Source organism: Schistocerca serialis, unplaced genomic scaffold (genome assembly GCF_023864345.2).
Source record: "Schistocerca serialis cubense isolate TAMUIC-IGC-003099 unplaced genomic scaffold, iqSchSeri2.2 HiC_scaffold_185, whole genome shotgun sequence".
NCBI lineage: Eukaryota > Metazoa > Arthropoda > Insecta > Orthoptera > Acrididae > Schistocerca > Schistocerca serialis.
The window spans coordinates 2,501-10,000 of NW_026047746.1; the positions used below are offsets into that span (position 1 = coordinate 2,501).

At 52.9% G+C, this 7,500-nt stretch overlaps 3 non-coding genes across 3 annotated transcripts in view; all 3 read left to right on the forward strand.

The window, feature by feature from the left end:
* Positions 1-4,631: 4,631 nt before the first annotated feature.
* Positions 4,632-6,540, forward strand: LOC126443780 (small subunit ribosomal RNA). The gene has a single exon (XR_007582174.1). It is a non-coding gene; the product is annotated as a small subunit ribosomal RNA (ribosomal RNA).
* A 353-nt stretch (positions 6,541-6,893) lies between these two features.
* On the forward strand, positions 6,894-7,048 carry LOC126443779 (5.8S ribosomal RNA). Its single transcript, XR_007582173.1, has one exon. It is a non-coding gene; the product is annotated as a 5.8S ribosomal RNA (ribosomal RNA).
* A 188-nt stretch (positions 7,049-7,236) lies between these two features.
* LOC126443788 (large subunit ribosomal RNA) overlaps positions 7,237-7,500 on the forward strand; it is a 4,222-nt gene continuing 3,958 nt past the window's right edge. The window contains exon 1 of the ribosomal RNA XR_007582181.1: positions 7,237-7,500. This exon is cut by the window's right edge and continues 3,958 nt beyond it. This is a non-coding gene — a ribosomal RNA (large subunit ribosomal RNA).

Here is a 7,500-nt window from a genome sequence, read left to right on the forward strand (position 1 = left end):
TGTACCACGTACAAGCTACAGACGCGATCGCATTGCTCACTGTACGGATTCCCATGCCGAGCGATCAGCTAGGAAGCGCCCCATCCACGTCGGTACCCTTGGGCGTTGCACTCGCAGTCGCAAAAAACGTTGGGCAAATATATTTCTCCGATGCTGAGCGATCAGCTAGGAAGCGCCCCATCCATGTCGGTACTCGTACGCGTCGCACTCGCAGTCGCAAAAAACGCTGGGCAAATATATTTCTCGGAAGAGTAATGACAGTCCGAGCCTCCTGCGTGGGAAGAGTCTTTCTAGGCCCTGACCCACGGGAAGCGTGTAGCTTCCCCCATCCCGGACATTTCACGTCGTCACACTACCGGTATTGACTAATAGACTGATTGCTGATAATCATTAGCCACACACTGGGGGAAACGGCCGACAGGGGCGGCAACATAGTGGAGCCGCAGTGTCACTAATGTACAGAGATAGAACAGTTTCGACTGGAACCAGAGTAACCGTATACACGGCACTGATTAGTAATAGATGCAGAGCCATCAGAATACAGATAATATATACAACCGTCCCTATACATGCTGAAAGACTCTGCACACAATGAGAACCACACGTCAGCCAGACACTATCACACACTACTCTCTGCCTCTAACAGGCACACACACAATATCTAACCACCAGCATGGAAGAACATCCGGTGCATCCTCTCCGCCACATTACACAATCCACACTATCATAACCAGACCGGGAGGTCCACCCAGAAAACAGAATATCCCACCCTTCCGACATCCGCCATTGCTCAGCTAAGCCACGAACACCCACACATGTCCTACACAGGGGTGCACCCAACATCACAATACTGCCTCCTGTCACAGTACACAAACAATGGCAGGAATGAAAGACACAGATCTGCCACAACCTTGGAATCGGAGCGCCGCCTGTCATGAGCCACAAGTGCATCCTGACGTGACAAATCGGATGATCCCGCAGGCATGCACTTACGATAATCACTATCAACGAACCTGCCGCCCCCTCCCCCCCCAAAATACACCTTTCCCTACAACGTGTACCTTAACCTAAGCTATATTGTACCTTAACCTAAGCGATATTGTACCTTAACCTAAGGTATATCGTACCTTAACCTAACCTACATTGCGCCTTCACCTAACCTACGTTGTACCTTAACCTAACCTACGTTGTACCTTAACCTAACCTACGTTGTACCTTAACCTAACCTACGTTGTACCTTAACCTAACCTACGTTGTACCTTAACCTAACCTACGTTGTACCTTAACCTAACCTACGTTGTACCTTAACCTAACCTACGTTGTGCCTTAACCTAACCTACGTTGTGCCTTAACCTAACCTACGTTGTGCCTTAACCTAACCTACGTTGTGCCTTAACCTAACCTACGTTGTGCCTTAACCTAACCTACGTTGTGCCTTAACCTAACCTACGTTGTGCCTTAACCTAACCTACGTTGTGCCTTAACCTAACCTACGTTGTGCCTTAACCTAACCTATGTTGTGCCTTAACCTAACCTATGTTGTGCCTTAACCTAACCTATGTTGTGCCTTAACCTAACCTATGTTGTGCCTTAACCTAACCTATGTTGTGCCTTAACCTAACCTATGTTGTGCCTTAACCTAACCTATGTTGTGCCTTAACCTAACCTATGTTGTGCCTTAACCTAACCTATGTTGTGCCTTAACCTAACCTATGTTGTGCCTTAACCTAACCTATGTTGTGCCTTAACCTAACCTACGTTGTGCCTTAACCTAACCTACGTTGTGCCTTAACCTAACCTACGTTGTGCCTTAACCTAACCTACGTTGTGCCTTAACCTAACCTACGTTGTGCCTTAACCTAACCTACGTTGTGCCTTAACCTAACCTACGTTGTGCCTTAACCTAACCTACGTTGTGCCTTAACCTAACCTACGTTGTGCCTTAACCTAACCTACGTTGTGCCTTAACCTAACCTACGTTGTGCCTTAACCTAACCTACGTTGTGCCTTAACCTAACCTATGTTGTGCCTTAACCTAACCTATGTTGTGCCTTAACCTAACCTATGTTGTGCCTTAACCTAACCTATGTTGTGCCTTAACCTAACCTATGTTGTGCCTTAACCTAACCTATGTTGTGCCTTAACCTAACCTATGTTGTGCCTTAACCTAACCTATGTTGTGCCTTAACCTAACCTATGTTGTGCCTTAACCTAACCTATGTTGTGCCTTAACCTAACCTATGTTGTGCCTTAACCTAACCTACGTTGTGCCTTAACCTAACCTACGTTGTGCCTTAACCTAACCCATATTGTACCTTAACCTAACCCATATTGTACCTTAACCTAACCCATATTGTACCTTAACCTAACCCATATTGTACCTTAACCTAACCCATATTGTACCTTAACGTAACCTAATTTGTGCCTTAACGTAACCTAATTTGTGCCTTAACGTAACCTAATTTGTGCCTTAACGTAACCTAATTTGTGCCTTAACGTAACCTAATTTGTGCCTTAACGTAACCTAATTTGTGCCTTAACGTAACCTAATTTGTGCCTTAACGTAACCTAATTTGTGCCTTAACGTAACCTAATTTGTGCCTTAACGTAACCTAATTTGTGCCTTAACGTAACCTAATTTGTGCCTTAACGTAACCTAATTTGTGCCTTAACGTAACCCATGTTGTGCCTTAACGTAACCCATGTTGTGCCTTAACGTAACCCAATTTGTGCCTTAACGTAACCCATGTTGTGCCTTAACCTAACCTATATTGTGCCTCAACCTAACCTATATTGCGCCTTAACCTGACGCACGTTGTCGCTGAACCTGCTCTGTAATTGTTATGCAACTCGTTAAATTAGTGTAGTGTTGCCTAACCGCAACCCTCGCAATATAGTTCGCTATTCGCACTGCCCGGTCCCCTGTGTATCGCGTCATGTTAAACACCTTGCAGGTGTTGCTGACTTTCCACATGCTCCTGCTATACACTGTAATGTGGATAGCAGCAGGACGTACATGCCCCCCCCCCTTCCCCCCTGCCTTCGCAAGCTGGTCGTTGAGAAGTTTGCATGTTCAATGCCCTTCGCATGCCGACGTACTCAGCCTACGTTGTGGTACGGCCTGTCACCTGTCCGCCGATGTACGCAAAACCCACAAACTGTACTGCACATTGGTCCGTATGTACTGAATGATACATCGTGGCACATGTGTGACCGTACGACGACTGCGCCTAGCAACGGCAGACCATACAGTCCAAATATTGTGCACGCAGCTACGTGTCGTCTCCCTATAAGAGCTGGATTGCAGTGTGGTACGCCATTCAGACGTGTGGGAGGAACGGACGCCCTGGATGGCGATCAGCATGAGCAGTCTGTTGATGTAGTGGAGCGTGTATTCGGACGTAGTCGTCTCTTCTCACACACCGTGATAGCATGTTGCACCGCGTTCCACATCTGCGACATCCTGCAGAGGCCGGCTGACAGTCGTTCGCGCAATGGACACCGCATACGTACGGGGGCTACCTTCCACGTGTTCTCGAGGCGTGCACATGTTGTTGCGTCTATGTGGGCAGACGTAGTGTGTTGTGACACCTGACACAGGCATGCAATACTCGTTGCAAATGGCGATGGACGTCTACGTTTGCTGGTGACGTTACGCAAATGAACAACAGGTAACCCGTTGTGGTGCGGTTGTTCTCGCTAGAGGTGAATCAGTGTTGGCGACGATCGGTCGAGCTATTAACCGGTTGTTTCAGGGATACCCACCATGCCCACGAACGTGAAAGGGGACCCACCATGCCCACGAACGCGAAAGGGGATCTGGGTGTGAGGCGATACGCGGCGGTGGCTGGGTGGGACCGTCCCCGGCCGGTGAGGGGGGGCCGCCCGGCGTGCTGGCAGCGCGGTGCGTGGGCGCACGCGCTACAGCCGGCTGGTGGGGGCGGCCAGTGGCAGGCGCGCCGGCCGACGGACGCGGCAGGCGGCGCAGCTGCGCGCCGGCGCCCCCTGCTCGCGGCGCCTTGCGGCCAAAGTAGGTCCTCGCGGGCCCGGTGCGAAGCGCGGTGGCCATCTGCAGTGTGCTGGTCCGATTGAGGACTGTGTGCGCTGAGGATGCGCCGCCGCCCGGCGCTCGGCGCCGCGACGCCGTCTGCTGCTCGGTCGCCCCAGCGGTTCTCGCAGGTGGTTTGTATCGCAGCTGTGCGGACGTGTTGGCGCGTGCGCTGTGCTGGGAGAGTTCGCTTCGGCACCCAAGTGGGGCTTTTGTCCTTCTGTGGCGCTGGCGTTGGAGCTGCCGGTCACCGTAGGTGGCGCGTGTTGTCTCCCGCCGGCAATGCCACGACAGCACGCTCCCGGGCCTCTGTCGGCAGCGGCAAGCTCAGTTGGGAGCACGGGTGGTCGCACCTAAAGCGTCTACTCGCCTAACTCCGGGCGATTGCGCCTCTCTCGAACCCGACCAAGTACTTAGGACGGCGCTGCGCGCCGCCGGGACCTGAGAGGGTTTCGAGGTGTGTTGTGCAGGGGAGCTCAGCCTCCTCCTGTTTGCAGAATAATTGAGCGGACGCTTGCGTGTTCGCGCGGGCCCCCGGGACACACTCCCGGGCGGCCGGCTGCTCAGCTCTAGTTGACGCAGCTCCCTGGTTGATCCTGCCAGTAGTCATATGCTTGTCTCAAAGATTAAGCCATGCATGTCTCAGTACAAGCCGCATTAAGGTGAAACCGCGAATGGCTCATTAAATCAGTTATGGTTCCTTAGATCGTACCCACGTTACTTGGATAACTGTGGTAATTCTAGAGCTAATACATGCAAACAGAGTCCCGACCAGAGATGGAAGGGACGCTTTTATTAGATCAAAACCAATCGGTCGGCTCGTCCGGTCCGTTTGCCTTGGTGACTCTGAATAACTTTGGGCTGATCGCACGGTCCTCGTACCGGCGACGCATCTTTCAAATGTCTGCCTTATCAACTGTCGATGGTAGGTTCTGCGCCTACCATGGTTGTAACGGGTAACGGGGAATCAGGGTTCGATTCCGGAGAGGGAGCCTGAGAAACGGCTACCACATCCAAGGAAGGCAGCAGGCGCGCAAATTACCCACTCCCGGCACGGGGAGGTAGTGACGAAAAATAACGATACGGGACTCATCCGAGGCCCCGTAATCGGAATGAGTACACTTTAAATCCTTTAACGAGTATCTATTGGAGGGCAAGTCTGGTGCCAGCAGCCGCGGTAATTCCAGCTCCAATAGCGTATATTAAAGTTGTTGCGGTTAAAAAGCTCGTAGTTGGATTTGTGTCCCACGCTGTTGGTTCACCGCCCGTCGGTGTTTAACTGGCATGTATCGTGGGACGTCCTGCCGGTGGGGCGAGCCGAAGGCGTGCGACCGCCTCGTGCGTGCTCGTGCGTCCCGAGGCGGACCCCGTTGAAATCCTACCAGGGTGCTCTTTATTGAGTGTCTCGGTGGGCCGGCACGTTTACTTTGAACAAATTAGAGTGCTTAAAGCAGGCAAGCCCGCCTGAATACTGTGTGCATGGAATAATGGAATAGGACCTCGGTTCTATTTTGTTGGTTTTCGGAACCCGAGGTAATGATTAATAGGGACAGGCGGGGGCATTCGTATTGCGACGTTAGAGGTGAAATTCTTGGATCGTCGCAAGACGAACAGAAGCGAAAGCATTTGCCAAGTATGTTTTCATTAATCAAGAACGAAAGTTAGAGGTTCGAAGGCGATCAGATACCGCCCTAGTTCTAACCATAAACGATGCCAGCCAGCGATCCGCCGCAGTTCCTCCGATGACTCGGCGGGCAGCCTCCGGGAAACCAAAGCTTTTGGGTTCCGGGGGAAGTATGGTTGCAAAGCTGAAACTTAAAGGAATTGACGGAAGGGCACCACCAGGAGTGGAGCCTGCGGCTTAATTTGACTCAACACGGGAAACCTCACCAGGCCCGGACACCGGAAGGATTGACAGATTGATAGCTCTTTCTTGATTCGGTGGGTGGTGGTGCATGGCCGTTCTTAGTTGGTGGAGCGATTTGTCTGGTTAATTCCGATAACGAACGAGACTCTAGCCTGCTAACTAGTCGCGTGACATCCTTCGTGCTGTCAGCGATTACTTTTCTTCTTAGAGGGACAGGCGGCTTCTAGCCGCACGAGATTGAGCAATAACAGGTCTGTGATGCCCTTAGATGTTCTGGGCCGCACGCGCGCTACACTGAAGGAATCAGCGTGTCTTCCTAGGCCGAAAGGTCGGGGTAACCCGCTGAACCTCCTTCGTGCTAGGGATTGGGGCTTGCAATTGTTCCCCATGAACGAGGAATTCCCAGTAAGCGCGAGTCATAAGCTCGCGTTGATTACGTCCCTGCCCTTTGTACACACCGCCCGTCGCTACTACCGATTGAATGATTTAGTGAGGTCTTCGGACTGGTACGCGGCATTGACTCTGTCGTTGCCGATGCTACCGGAAAGATGACCAAACTTGATCATTTAGAGGAAGTAAAAGTCGTAACAAGGTTTCCGTAGGTGAACCTGCGGAAGGATCATTACCGACTAGACTGCATGTCTTTCGATGTGCGTGTCGTGTCGCGCAACACGCAGCTACCTGTACGGCTCGCAGTAGCCGTGCGCCGCGTGCGGAACCACGCGTTCGTCTCAAAACTAACGGCAATGTTGTGTGGTACGAGCGCTGAAGCGCTGGAGCGGCTGGCCTGCGGCACCTGGCGCCTGGCGCCGGTTTTGAATGACTTTCGCCCGACTGCCTGTCCGCTCCGGTGTGGAGCCGTACGACGCCCATCGGCCGTGAGGCCGTTGGACACTGAACGCTGGAACAGGGCCGCCACACGCCTCAGTCCCGCCTATGCAACTGTCTCGAAAGAGATGGTGGAAACTATGAAAAGATCACCCAGGACGGTGGATCACTCGGCTCGTGGGTCGATGAAGAACGCAGCAAATTGCGCGTCGACATGTGAACTGCAGGACACATGAACATCGACGTTTCGAACGCACATTGCGGTCCATGGATTCCGTTCCCGGGCCACGTCTGGCTGAGGGTCGGCTACGTATACTGAAGCGCGCGGCGTTTGCCCCGCTTCGCAGACCTGGGAGTGTCGTGGCCGCCTGTGGGGCCGGCCGCGTCTCCTTAAACGTGCGATGCGCGCCCGTCGCCTGGCGGTTCGCATACCGGTACTTACTCGGTAGCGTGCACAGCCGGCTGGCGGTGTGGCGTGCGACACCTCGTACAACGACCTCAGAGCAGGCGAGACTACCCGCTGAATTTAAGCATATTACTAAGCGGAGGAAAAGAAACTAACAAGGATTCCCCCAGTAGCGGCGAGCGAACAGGGAAGAGTCCAGCACCGAACCCCGCAGGCTGCCGCCTGTCGTGGCATGTGGTGTTTGGGAGGGTCCACTACCCCGACGCCTCGCGCCGAGCCCAAGTCCAACTTGAATGAGGCCACGGCCCGTAGAGGGTGCCAGGCCCGTAGCGGCCGGTGCGAGCGTCGGCG